At 42.1% G+C, this 14,060-nt stretch overlaps 1 protein-coding gene across 4 annotated transcripts in view; it reads left to right on the forward strand.

Annotated features, from left to right (window-relative positions):
* Window positions 1–9,058: 9,058 nt before the first annotated feature.
* SCRN1 (secernin 1) overlaps window positions 9,059–14,060 on the forward strand; it is a 36,901-nt gene continuing 31,899 nt past the window's right edge. For 2 of the 4 annotated variants that reach the window (XM_088055781.1, XM_005518919.3), the window contains exon 1: window positions 9,059–9,111. The gene's annotated coding sequence lies outside the window, so the exon portion shown is untranslated. The other 2 variants (XM_088055784.1, XM_088055787.1) reach the window with 2 other exon arrangements.

The following is a 14,060-nucleotide window of genomic DNA, read 5'->3' on the forward strand; positions in this document are numbered from 1 at the left end:
TAAAAGCATGGAATTAAATTTGCCCTTGTTACTGACCTAATACTTGAAAGTTAAGATTAAATAATGGAGTGCCAATATGTGACTCCAGTGGGGGACAGTTGTTTCTTTTGTATTAAATAGGAGTTTATAGTCAGTGACTGCTGTGACATGTACATAGACATAATCTTCTGCTTGGATTTTTAAAGCATTTAATAAAAATAACTTTCAGTGAACATATAGTTACTTGTTAATGCCAGCAGTGTTAAAGCTGCAAGACCAAGATGGCCTTATTTGGTGTTGTGTATAGTTTTATGCCAAATGAGAGTATGGTTTTTGTTGGTAGTTTTCTTGAGAGTTGTGTTAAATTCTGAAATTGAACTGAAAAATATTTTTTTAAAAGTGCAGAATCAGCAGCAGATTTGAGAAGTCACTTCAATTTGATTATCATTTGCTCCCATTAAAAGTCCTCCTGTGAAGATGAAAGACTTTCTTAAGTAGAAATAGCACTGCCTGTTTTAACCTTGCTTCCATTTGCTTGTTAATCCACAGAGCAAACTGCTGCAGTGCCAGCAGGAGCCAGCCAACAACCTGCAGGATGCCAGAGGCAGGCAGCTGCCTGTCCCCCAAAGTGGGGAGGAATGTTGGAACTTCAGTGGCACTCAGGCACATTTTGGCTGGCCTGTGTGTGAAGTGTGAGGTGTATTTCCCCTGAAGAAAGAAACTCTCACTGCATCTCTGTAAAACATGGCACTTGAAAAAGTGGAGAGGGTTCAAAATGGAGCACTTCTGCATCTTACAGCCTTCTTCAAACATTTCTTGTTGGTTTGTGGTTATTTGGGAAAATATATAGTGATGTTTTTTAGAACTGCAGCCTGTTATTCACAGCCAGTATCTAACAATTACAGTGGGAGTTGCTGCCTTCTGTAGGTACAGAAGCAGCCTTCAGAGCACATTTGATTTGAAAATTCTTGATATGCAATACAATGACACAAGAAAGCTTTTGGCAAAGCTTCAAGAATGGTGCTTTAGTCTGAAACGTTTTAAAGTTTTCTTTTTTGAGATAAACTGACAAGGCAAACAGAAGGAATTACTTTATTTGGTCTTGAATCTTTACAGAAACTTATGTCATAGAATTACAGAATCATTTATGTTGGAAAGACCCTTAAGATCATCCAATCCAACTGTTAACCCAGCACAGCCAAGTCCACCTCTCAGTCATGTCCAAGTGCCACATCTACATGTCTTTTGAATACCTGCAGGTGTTTCAGTGGTTCCTCCACCACATTCCTTGGCAACCTTTCCCAATGCTTGACAACTCTTCACATGATGAAATTTTCCTAACAATGAAATCTCCCCTGGTACAACTTGAGGATGATTCCTTTTGTCCTGTGCCTTGTTACTTGAGAGAAAAGTCCTACCCTCACCTTGCTACAACCTCTTATCAGGCAGCTGTAGAGAGTGAAAATGTTTTCCCCCTTATCCTCCTTTTCTCTGGCCTAAACACTCCCAGCTCCCTCATCAGACTTGTGCTCCAAACCCCTGAGCAGCTTCATTCCCTTCTCTGGATGCACTTCAGCACTTCAGTGTCTTCTAGTGAGAGCCCGAAACTGAACACAGGATTTGAGCTGCAGCCCCACCAGTGCCCAGTACAGGGCAATCACTGCCCTGGTCCTGCTGGCCACGCTATTGCTGACACAAGCCAGGCTGCCATTGGCCTATTTGGCCACCTGGGTTCACTCCTGGCTCGTGTTCAGCTGCTGTTGACCAGCACCCCCAGGTCCTTTCCTGCTTTCCAGGCACTCTGCCCCAGCCTGTAGCACTGCCTGGAGTAGATGTGACCCAGTAGCTGGGGGTTGAACCTTGTTCGTTTGGACTCAGCCCATCAATCCAGCCTGTCCAGGTCCCTCTGTAGAGCACATCCTTGTGCTGCCAGGAACATCCCAAGTATAGAGTGTCTTTTGGTATTTTGGTGAGTATGATATGTTAGAGTCATAAAATTGTAGTGTTAAGTACATATTGAACAAATTGCTGCCATAATGTCTTCTTCATGATCTTGAATGAAAGTGATACATAGTTGGTTTCCCGAGTACTTTCGTATAAAAAATAAGTTGTACAGGTTGGCTCTTACATTACCTTTGTCGTACTTGTTTCCCACATCCCATCATTTATGCTGTTAGATACAAGATGTTCTATCCTTTGATCCAGAAATCCTAGTTTCAGGTGCAGGTGAGTACCAGCAGGATTGGGAAAGCTCACTGCTATGGGGCATTCTGGGAAAAGACACAAAGCTAGGGAAAATGTCAGAGAGAGTGGAATTATGCAGCGTGATGTGAGAAATGCAAAAGATTTTGTTTCCTAGATCCTCTGGCACCTGCTTACTTGGAAGAAAGAGCACTGGCAGCCACTGCAAGTAATAAGGCTAGTTCCTGATTTGACTTTGATTAGAAACCACTGCTTTGGACAGCTCCTATATGGAGCTGAAGACAAAATTTAAATTCACATTTCCAAGGTTTGTTAAAGAGATTTCAGAATAGGTATGTTGAGTTTACTTCTTGAAAATACATTGGCCTCATCACAGAGTTTTTGCAAAACCCCCCCCAAACACAGCCCAAAACACACTATTCCAAACCCCTTAATTTGTCTCCACTGCTGAATTGTTTTTGATAACAGGAAATAAATCAAAACTGCTTATATTTGTATAATCCTGGATAATTTTAGCTTCTCTTGAAAGTTAATCGTAATGCTTACATTCTGTGTCCTAGTTTTCTCCTGGTTCATAGGAAAAACAACTCTCTGACAAAATAAGGATCTTTCTTTAGCTATATTGCTTCTGTTTTCATGCCTTTGCTTGATTATGTCAACAGTTTCACACAAGAAATATAATTGACAATCTCAGTGGGAGGCTGTATAGGGACAAGAACTTGGATAACCAAGTATCGCTTCCAGCCTGGAGGGGATTCAGATGGAGGCTCCTACTGCATCACATTTCTGCCTTCTGGGAATTTTTGTTCCAAAAAATGTTTGGTTCAGCTAGGGGTTGGACCTGGTCAGAGATCATGTGGTATTTCTGTTGAATGACATAAAAAATGTAGGAGCTTGGTTTATCTGAGAAAGTTGCCATGACAGGAATAATTTGAAACATGGCATGAAACTTTATGCAAATTTTCTGCAGGTCGTGTTCCTTGCAGGTTTGAGTTTGTCCAAAGGGATAACATTTTTTTTCTTTTTCTTTTTTTTTCCCTTTATAACTGCTTTGCATCTCCATTAGGTAAACAAGGACAAACCCACTTTTAAAATATTAGGGTCTGACTGCAGAAATCCAGTGGAGCCAACTCTTCAGAGCTCCCCAAATCCCAGGTATATTTTCCTCTAAAAATATCTGAGGCTGATTCTAACTACCATTAAGAGCTGCTCTTCATTTTAGACATGATACTTCTAATTTCTAGTTTGTGTCATGACCTGCATAAGGAGATTAAAATGATGCAGGATAATTGATTCCTCATCTGGGAGTCAGACTGGAAGCATTAAATCAATCCTGTCCTCTTTCATGTTATTGGTATTGAAATTTCTTTAAAGCAGTTATGTTTCCTCTCCTGCCACTTTCCCTGATAGTGAGGTAGATAATACCTATTTCTTTTGTGTGCTTGGCCTGCTCTCTCTCTGGGAGTAAATAGCAGAGTTTAGCTCTGGTCTCTCTAATCTGCTAGGATATATCTTTAGAGAATAGGTTTTCATTCCACAAATGCAATGCAAAATGGTTTTGGTGAACCTGTGTCTATGTCCATGTACCATCCAGTCTTTCTTGGCTGATAACCCACAGCAAATAGAAGGAAGTTTAAAACCTCCTGGGTAATTTATTATTTACATTTCTCTGTTAAAATATGTCCATAAGGAATAACATGCAGTCAGTGTTAAACTTCCAACAGAGTGTGAGCTTTGTAATTTTGCCCATCTATTAACTACTATCTTCCAGTTGAACCTGGTGGATAAGGCCATTTAACTAAATATAATTTTTTACAACAGAGGTACTCAGCTGTGAACATTTTAGAAAACACATTTTTCCTGTCCTTTTGGAAGTACAGGAGCCAAAAGCACTTTTTTTATTTTAGTTTAAAATATTTCTGTTATCAGTGATCTCTTCCCACCTTGCAGCTATCTGCCCCTTCCTTGAATAAGGAAAATTGCTTTGTTTTTTGGATTCAGAAGTCCTTGAAGGCATATTACAAAACACCAAAACAAAACTTTACAAGTTTTAAGTCTCCTGAAAAACGGAATACTGAAAAATGCTGCAGCAAAAACATCTGTAGCCCAGGAAGGACATGCCACTGCTCACATTCCCCAGTGAATGATGTGTATGGGAGGAGAGAAAAGGTTGCTGACACATGCATAACTTTTTGGAGTACTCAGCAGACCTGTTGCTGTGGTTACTAACCAGAACCTCCCCTGAATGAGTGCAATTTGCACTGCACCAGATGGCTGCTAAATCACAGAGGGGAATTTGCTGTCCCTTGTGTTACTGTCCGATCTTTTCTCCAAGTGCTATGATTTAATTTGCAGCAATTCACACATAGATTATTTAGTCATGACACACTAAGATATGAAACTGCTGCAGGTGTGCAGTCACTTTAATGAACTCTAGTATCACCTGCATAATGCAAAAAATGCATTTTGCCTTATGTATTGATGTTCACTTTGCAATTTGATGAATAATGTTAAGCTGAGAAAAAAACTATGCCTGGATTTTAATATAATTCTAATAACATAGTTACTGTAGCACATTTATTGCAGAGGGAAGCGAGATGCCTTTTGCAGTTCATCTGCCTGCCACAAGCATTTCTGTACAGGCAGCATCAAAAACCATGAAGCATAGATGAAGATTAAACAGGCTCATTGCATAAGAAACTAATGCAGTTGCCTCTGTATTTTCTGCTGCTTTGCTGTCATTACTGCCTTACCCACTCAGGATGACAGTCCACCTGCCTGGACTATTTATTATTATGAGTCTTTAGCTATTGTCATGTGCTTTAGCCTCATTGTGGCATTCTAACACATTAAAAAAGACAGTAATAATAAATGTGTCTTGTGATACATTTTAGAGCCACAAACATAAATATCCTATCCCAAATTTCTGTGAATTATAAGGAAAATGTCAAAATTTATGAAAACAAAGCAAGAGACTGATGATTTTTTGATACAACATTACTCTAGAAGTAGGCAACCTTTTTGACTGGGCAATGGAGCAGCTTGGCTGTGTGGTTCAGTGCTGCTATGCCTAGCAGGCTTCTGGACACTGAGAGTAACTGCAGCATGCCTGGAGTCCTTGCAGCACTCTGGAGTAACTGCAGCATGCCTGGAGTCCTTGCAGCTGTCCCTGTCACACTGAGGAGTCGTGTTCTGTTGTGTCACTTGTGTAATGGGGATATGAATCACCTTCTGTGGTGCATGAGTAAGAGCTCAGCATCTAAGCCTGCCATTGTGCCTACAGTCACATTTTATGTACAGCTGCAGCCATTTCCATAGATTAATCTTCAGTGGTATAATTGGATAAAGAGGCTGCAGCCAGGATTTCTCCTATCTTTTCCATTTTGAACATTCACAGAGCTCAGCAAGTGACATCTTTATTTTACATCATAATCCAGCACCTGCCACCCCTTCTCTTTGTTATGGATGGAAGCTACCTTTAGTGTGGGAGAATTACTCTCAATTATCTGGTCCAGTCTTCTGACTATATAAAAATACCCCAAAACACCCAAGTGCCATTGATACTTCTTGCTCTTTAGGTTCATTCTATGGCATCAGTTGAATTTACTGGCCTATGATGTAACTATCACCTAGGGTCTCATAGGTGTTTTCAATGTTATTTACTCTTCTGTATATGAGGAACTCTTTTCTTCCTGTAACTCGCAGTAAGAGGAATAATTTAAATTATGGGTATCGGATTTGATTGCCTTAGTAATCAAGTACGTTTCTTCTGAATAACCCAAGTTCATCTGATGTTTGGTACTCCAAATCAGAGTTCCACCAGAAAGAAGGCAACAAAGATGGTGCCCTGAAATGACAAAACTGAATACCAACAAAAAAGGTTTTTTTGGCTGTACTACTCTTCCACCAAAATCTATCATTTAAGCCTCTGCATTTTCTACCATCTACATTAAGTCAACTTCTCTCCTAAACACAGTTTATTGAGAAAACCAGTCCCATCTGTCCTATGCCTGCATGGCTGCTGTCTTGGACTTGCAGAGGAAAGTATTTTGGAAATGATGAAACAAAGACTAGTGCTGCAGTGTCTTGATTGTTTTGGGATACTAGTTCTACTGAACTAGTTTTGATCTCCAATTAAGGAGGTGGTTAAAGAAAACCAAAAACCCACTGTAACTTAAGCTGTATGATGCAGTGTCTGCCTTTTGTTCTTTCCCTTTCACATATAAAACATGGAACAAAGATTCTTTGAAATTCTCTTTTCTTAAGAGGTGTCCTTCCTGCTCTTGATTTTGCATCCCATTGGAAATTAATCTTTTACAGGAGAAAAAAACCCACATTTATAAAATCCATACATTCCGCTGTTATATTTTTAAAGAGGAAATAATCAATAGGTAAGTATTCTGGCTTTGTCCTAATTATTACAATTTTGTATTTTCTGTTTACGCAACAATCTCTATTCAAAGATTTTAAAGATGCAGCTTTGAGGAAATGCTCTCCCCATTTCTTGTGTGAGGTAATTTAATTACTGTGAGGCTGCAAGATTTATCCAAAGCTGAGAAGCAAGCTTATGGCAGAACAACATACACCCCAGCCTCTCTCGATTCCCAGTACTGTGCTCTAACCACTCATCCTTGCTGTTTTACACAGTTCATGACAGCTTACACAGAAAGGAAGCATCAAGGATTTCTGTGTTGACAGCATGTAATCATTCTGTAGACAGTCTAATAATTCTTAGGTAGATTATACTCAGCCATAATCATCTCCAGTGTAATTAGAGAAGAGACTTAGTCATCTAAGTGAGCATAATATAGGTAATATAAGTGGTGTGTTATAGGATATAGTCTAAACCCATTTCTAAATTGCACCTGCTCTTTTCATCGGCTGTCTTTCTGATTCTAAGAAGCAAGCTGCCTGTGACGCAGTTCATCCTTGATGTAACTCCAGAGCAAGGAATTTGGGTTGTTATGTTCAACTAAACTTGTTACAATTAAATTGGTATCAAGTCCTCAGCTTTTCAGTGATTCAGATCACCTTTCAATTATATATCTTAAGCAGGAGATACAGAGTCTTTTCCTGTTGTAAAACACATTGAAATATAATTCTGATGACAGCAAAACTGATAGCAGAAGAAAATAAAGGTCTTGCTTAAAATATAGAATGGAAACCCTTAGAGTATGAAGGGGTCCGATTTGCTAATGATCAGCCCTGCTTTTTCAACAAAACCATTGAGCCTAAGTAGTCCCTACTCAGGCTACTTATATACCCCAGACAGGTGCAATGCCACAGAATTTCACATTTACTGAGACTGAGAACAGCAAACTATCTTCTGTCTTAGTTATATAATGAAGCTGCACCTTCTGGTCTGCATCCAAGTTTGACAGCAACAGTGTCCAAAGCTTATCCACAATTTCTGAACAGACACAGACCTGTGGTGCTGTTTGTGGTGATGAGATGCTGGTTTTGGTGCATAGGATTTCAGAATTTTTCCTCCTGTATTTTCTTTAAAAGTAGGGTCCCATATGCAGATTCTGTCTGGCTTTTTGTTTTGTCTTTAGCCAGGTTACTAAACCAGATCTTCTGATCTAACAGGCAGTGCAATATTTAAGTGGTACTGCTGTACCAGCCTAACATACTTGCTTCTTTCTGCTCTCATGGTGAAATAATCTAGTTTATAATGCTCTTTACTATCTCTACTGGCTTGTCCTTGCCTCTCTGACTTCTCCCTTGCTTCCTTTTAACCTTCCTATCTTCCCATCAGACATACTTGGCAGTCTCTTCTGCACATTAAATGTCTGGTTTAAGGCAGGAAGTGGTAGAATGTGCAGCAAGGTTCCTCTTCTCCTTGAAGACAGAGATAGAAACATAAAGGTGCTGCCTTATACCAGCACCATGTAACCATATGTGTTAGACCATATTTAGCAGTTTAACCATTTACGCAGGGACCTACATGATTATACTTAACAGTTAAACTATTCCCACCTCTCCATGAGAGCACAGGTTATGTGCTGAGGATGGAGCACAGAGGACAGCCCCATTTGGGCAGGTTTGGCAAAGAGAGTAGGCCATCTGCTCCATGTACCATGGCTGAGGGATGCTGGGCTGTGAATGGGACCTCAGAGGGACAGTGGTACCTGATGGTGCTGGTGCTACTGCAGCCAAAGAGCTGAGAGGTCCCTGGAGGCTCAGTTGCTGGAGGGGCAGGACCCCACTGTGACACTTCACATGCAGCAGCAGGGAATTTCTCAGTCATAAACCACAGAATCACAGAATTAGGTTGGAAAAGATCTCCAAGATCATTGAGCCCAACATGTGACTGATCACCTCCTTGTCAACTAGACCACGGCACTAAATGCCAGTCCAGCTGTTTCTTGAACACTTCCAGGGATGGTGACTTCACCACCTCCCTGGGCAGCCCATTCCAATCCTTAACAACCCTTTCTTTGAGGAGACTTCTGATGAAGTCATCTCCTCAGCTTTGCAAAGTTTGGAGAACTACTTACACAGTTTGGTTTGACTGGTTAATGAGGTAGCAGCTATATTTTAACACACTCGTTTCGCTTCCTAGACCTGTCCTCTGTGTGAGACAGAGGAACACAAGTTAGCCGTAAGACTAAAACTTAATAAAAAAGTCCCTTCTCTTCCAACTCTTGGTCCTCGAGACGGGCTGAGGGATAGCACGCCGAGCGCCGACGGCTCTCCGCAGCATCCCTGAGCGGCTCAGCTGGGAAGGGACCACAGTGCTCCCTGCTCCAGGGACACCCCAAAGCACGTGGCTCCGGCGGAGCATCCCCGGTGCCGCCCGGGGCCGCGCCCGCCCGCTCGGGGCCGCGCCCTCCTCGGGCCGGGAGCGTGCGGCGGCTGCGCGCGCAGGGGGCGGGGCCGGGGCGCCGCGGGGCCGAGCGGAGCGGGCGGAGCGGGAGCGGCGCTCAGGTACGGCAGCGGAGCCGGCAGCGCCGCGGGGAAGGGCAGGGCAGGGCAGGGCAGCTCCCCGTCATCCCCATCAGATCCCCGCCAGCTTCCCGTCCCCTTCCTGTCCCCTTCCTCCTCGGAGCGGCGCGGCCGGGTTGGTGTGTTACTTCTCGGCGCCGGAGAAAGTGTCGGGGTCTGCGGGCAGCGACCTTCCCAGCGAGGCTCACCCCGCCAGCGCCGGGCGGCGGGGGACAGGGAGGGAAGCAAGGAGCGGGCAAGGAGGGATGTAGGGAGGCAGGGAGGGATGTAGGGAGGCACGAAGGAGGCAGCCGTGGGGGATGGCGCGGGAGGGGAGCAGCGGGGATGTGGCGGCAGGATGGCGCAGAGCCGCTTTCCCGGAGCCGGGGCGGGCGATGTCCCCCGGCGGCCCCGCGCACGGCGGGAGGCACCGCGCTGCCGGGCGGGGTCTGCGGGCCTCCCGTAGCGGGGCTGCGCCGCCGCCTCCCCCGGCCCCGCGGTGCGGGAGGGGTCCGGGGTGGGGGAGGACTCAGTGCTGGGAGCTGGCATCAGCAGATGCTGTCCTCGGCTGTCCTTTGCCTTCCCGTTTGAAGCGAGGCTCTCCGGCCTCTCGTCTTCGCTGGCTGCACTCTCTAGTCACTGCTGTTTTCCCTTCTGCTCTTGAAGGACTCGGCGAGGATTGTTTTCCCCCCATTTTTCTTTTTTTTTTTTTTTTTTTTTTGAAGGTACCTTTTCGTATGGTCACCTTGAAACCTAGATGCTTCCGTGTGCTTTTCTAAGCATACTGTTACACTCGGGTAGCTATGTGCTGGTTTCAGTCACTGATGAGCAGATATACCTTCCTGCAGGTGCCTACAAAACTGACACCTCTATTTGTGCTACTTTAATAATGCTACGGGCTATGATTGATCTGCCCTAAAAATAAAAATTCTCCAGTACTGACAAATAAAAGGGAAATAAATCATATTAAACCAGATTCTCAAGCAGAAGACAGCTTAGGGCCTTGATCCTATGAATGCACGTTTGTTAATCTATCCCTATGAAAAAATGTCACAGAACTGAGAAAAGCCATCCGTACCTGTAAGATATGAAACTTTAATAAACCCAGAGAAATGATTGTGCTGCAGTAAACTTGGTAAATTTTGTGATGCAAACTACGTGTCTGTGCTAACTAGTTTAAAAGATAATAAGTACATGAACTTGTGAGAAGTGGAGTGACTGGCTCATTTGGTTATAGGCTACTACAGTTTCAACTATTGCTATAAAAGCTGTTTTAGAATTAATGATTTAAGGCACCTCCAAACATGCTGTTTTGTTCATAATACGCACTCTAAATTGTCCAGCCAAGCAAAACAAAATCTTGAAAACCCTTCAATCATATTCTGCTTGGGAAGTAGATCTCTGTGAACACAGGACTTTCAGCTTTTTGAGGTGAACCAACACTGAAATTAACTTGAACTATTCATAATGCTGTGGACTTTCGCAAGTAGCTTATGCCCCAGAGCTTACATAAACAGTCTAAAAAGGCAGGTGTTGTATTGAGGCAAATGTGGTAGATGAAAACACTTATTGGTATCAGTCAGTTTTGTCCTCCCCAGAAAAGTATTTTTGATGCTTAGAGCTTGAGATTTTTAAAGGTCTCTTCCAATTTTGAAAGACATTTGTAACTTCTTGTTGTTTTGGGGGGTTTTTTTGGTTGTTTTTTTTTTTTTTTCTGGTAAAGTGCAGCATGATTTAAGCTCCATTTATTTACTTGTGCCAAGGTTGGTATCTTTGGTAAAGGGTGCTGAATTTGAGTCTGCACCCTCTCCTTCAGAAGTCATCAACTGTGGATGCTTTATGCAGCTTGAATGTTGGAAAGTTTGCTACATGTTCAAAGCTTCTAGTACAGAGCTTCTTTATTATGAAGTTGAAGAGTTGTGAAGATGGACGTTGTCTCCAATAGCATACTTTGCTGTAAATTCAGCAGATTGAGAAACAGAATTGTTTCAGATTTCTGTTGTCTTTCCCAGACCTGCCTCTCTGTGAAGTCCCCAAAAGCCTGGTTTCTGACAATGTGCTGCGTTACATCCTAACATTTTCAAACTCTTATGGATAGTGTTGCGACGCTTTTTTTTTTAGTGCATATTTAAAAGCAAAGGGAGGCTTCCACCTAGCTACTCGGATGCTTTTTGTTTTGCGCCTTGTTAACATAACAGTGTTGCTAATTTGAAATGACGAGCAGTCAGTGTGCATTAGCCAGCTGTGGGAGGAGGTGGACAGTCTCCCTTGGGCAGGGACCAAGACCCGACTGAACCGCAAAACGCGATTGTGCTGCCTCTTTACAAAAAGCAAAAGCTGCGTGCCCACGAGTTATGCAGCAGAGTTAGCAAGTTCTCATTATAAACTTGGGTGTTGTACAATGCTGTAGATGCCAGCAGCCCCTAACAAGGGTCTCTGTCCCAGTGACAGAAGCAAGAAAGCAGGTGCTTCTCTACAAAATGGAGAGTGTTACAAATATGACCTTAAACTGCAGGCTGGGATACGAGCCACAAAAGGGATAGAGTTCTGTGACTGCGTGGAGACTTAATTAAGAGCACTGACACCCACTCTGTGAAAAGTCTGTATAAATAATGAATTTTCCCTGTATGTGCAGCCTGTGATGGAAATGAGTCTGAAATCTGTTGTCTTCTGAATGACTGACCCTGATTTGTTTTTAAATAGAACTATGTTTTCATTAACATAATTCAGATTACGTGGGGCAAAAAATAAGATCCTGTCTTATTTTGAAAGATGCCTGCTTTGAAAGCAAAGACATACTTTGGACAAGGGTGTATTACAGAATTAAAATAGAACTGGTTGGTCAAGGGATTATAAACTTTTGTAACAGCTGAAATCTTACCATTTGTTAGGACTTAAAGTGCTGAAGAATTTTAGAATGTGCATTTGATGGCCACTACCTGATTTTTTTTTTTTTTTTTTTTTTTTTTTACACAGTATAAAGCAGTCTGGCAGCTGTTGCTAGGAATATTCCAAATTTTCCCACATACAGCAAGAGAAATATTTTCAATTCCTTCCAGGCCTATTATGCATTTGTTCAGTTAAATGACTGAGGGAGCATACAGCTTAATAAAGCTTTGAAGTGCAACTTGATTTTATGCCTGTGTAGGGAATTGCTATTTCTCATAATTCAAAACTAAAAATGAATTTAGTGGAGAAAAAGGCCATCCCAAATCCCTGACTCAAAGTTTGAGGTGTTGCCCATTTTGAGTAAATTCTTGAGAATTTTTCAGCATTTAGTTAATGTAAAAGAAAATAAATAAAAAAACGTGTTGAGCATGGTTTGCTAAATTTCAGCTGCTGATTAAACTCCTCTTGGATATCTTGTCAGGCACAGCTTGGAGGGACAGAAACAATCACAGTTGGGTGTCCCACCTTCAAGCAGTAAATTGGCATCATCATCCATTGGTAGATAGGAAAGAGTCAAACAATTTGACTTAGGTCTGGTAATGAAATGTCCAAACCATAGGGACACAGGGATTTGGCATGGTTTTGTGCTTTATGTTCAGGAACAGTCTCTGCTTTCTAAGTTCTTAATACATTCAACCTTCCTCTCTCCTGAAAAGTCATGCATTAAAACTGTCCAAATTGTCAATAAAAAAAAATAACCTTTTAGTGTTTCCTTAGATGCGAACAGTATTATTATTGTGCCTCTCAGTTTGCTGTCTTTGTTCTGTGCCTGCAGCTGAATGAATTTTGCTTTTCATTTCTGTTTTTGGAAGCACTGCTTTTCTGCAGGGTGCAGAGATCACATGTCTCTGTGTGCATAAGATGCTGGGCTTGATTTGTAAATGGAAATACAAGCTTGTCTCGGGCACAAGAAACATCTTATTTTGAAAGTTAAAACAAAGGTTGAAAACCAAAAATTAAGCCCTGAACAAAGTTTTCACAAATGTAACTGACCTTTCTTTTGCCACCCAATTAAAAATATGGAGGAGTTGAGGATAAATGATGCATGGCCCATTCCATAAATTCTTCCTTTCTTAACAAGACAGCCTTGATCCAAATCTGAGGACTCCTGTTCATATGCTGCCTCTCTGTTTTTTACTGTAAACGTTTCTTGCAGATAAGATCACCTACTCTTTCTGGTTGCAATGAAAACAGGTTTATTGAAATCTTTAAATGTTACTGAAATAGTTCAGCAGTATTAGCACAGCTGGGTTTCCGTTTTATGAGATCACAAAATACAGTGAGGAATAATCATCCTTTAATACACCAAACCACATTATATGTCTTCATAAAAGGTTTAATGTGTTCTCTGGACCTTAAAAGCAGCTCAAATCTCTTTTGTAAGATAAATATTAAAGAAAATGCTGTCATCACCAGAATGTAGTCTGAACTTAGCAGCAAGGAGTTTAGCAGCCTCTGTATTTCTGCTACCTAAAGCGCCTGTCAAAGACCAGCTTGAATTTGAAGAAACCAAAGAAGTGAGGGTAGAAAGATCAGGCTATACAGTCAGTAAAATTCATGTTCTGACCAAACTGCTGTGGAGGTCTGAGACAAAACTCTAGTGTTAACACTGCCACACTTGTTTTTGTGGACACCTGTGCTGTCTTGAAAGCATTATGTTGATTATTACCAGCATTAATAATGGGTAATCTGGGACAATCACAGGTGTGCTTGAAAAATTGGGTCTTATGAGAGGTTTAGTCTTCATCTTGTACAGCACTTTGATCATGTCTGAGCTTCAGGGAGCTTGACAGTTATACCAACAAAGCTCTTGGAGACAAACACAGAAAATGTTTGAAAGATGAGTCTGTGTGATGTATCTATGTAACCCCACTAAGGTGAATGAAAGCAAGGTGTGCTGTTCCTTGCTCCATCCCTGCTTGCTGGCACAGCCATGCTGAGTAATGAACACAGCAGTTGTGCTCCTGGGTGAAGGTTTGGCTCGATCAAGCTGAGGTTTTGGC

This window comes from Pseudopodoces humilis, chromosome 1 (assembly GCF_049639895.1).
Source record: "Pseudopodoces humilis isolate 2021_Gansu_Grassland_sample_001 chromosome 1, ASM4963989v1, whole genome shotgun sequence".
Taxonomy (NCBI): domain Eukaryota; kingdom Metazoa; phylum Chordata; class Aves; order Passeriformes; family Paridae; genus Pseudopodoces; species Pseudopodoces humilis.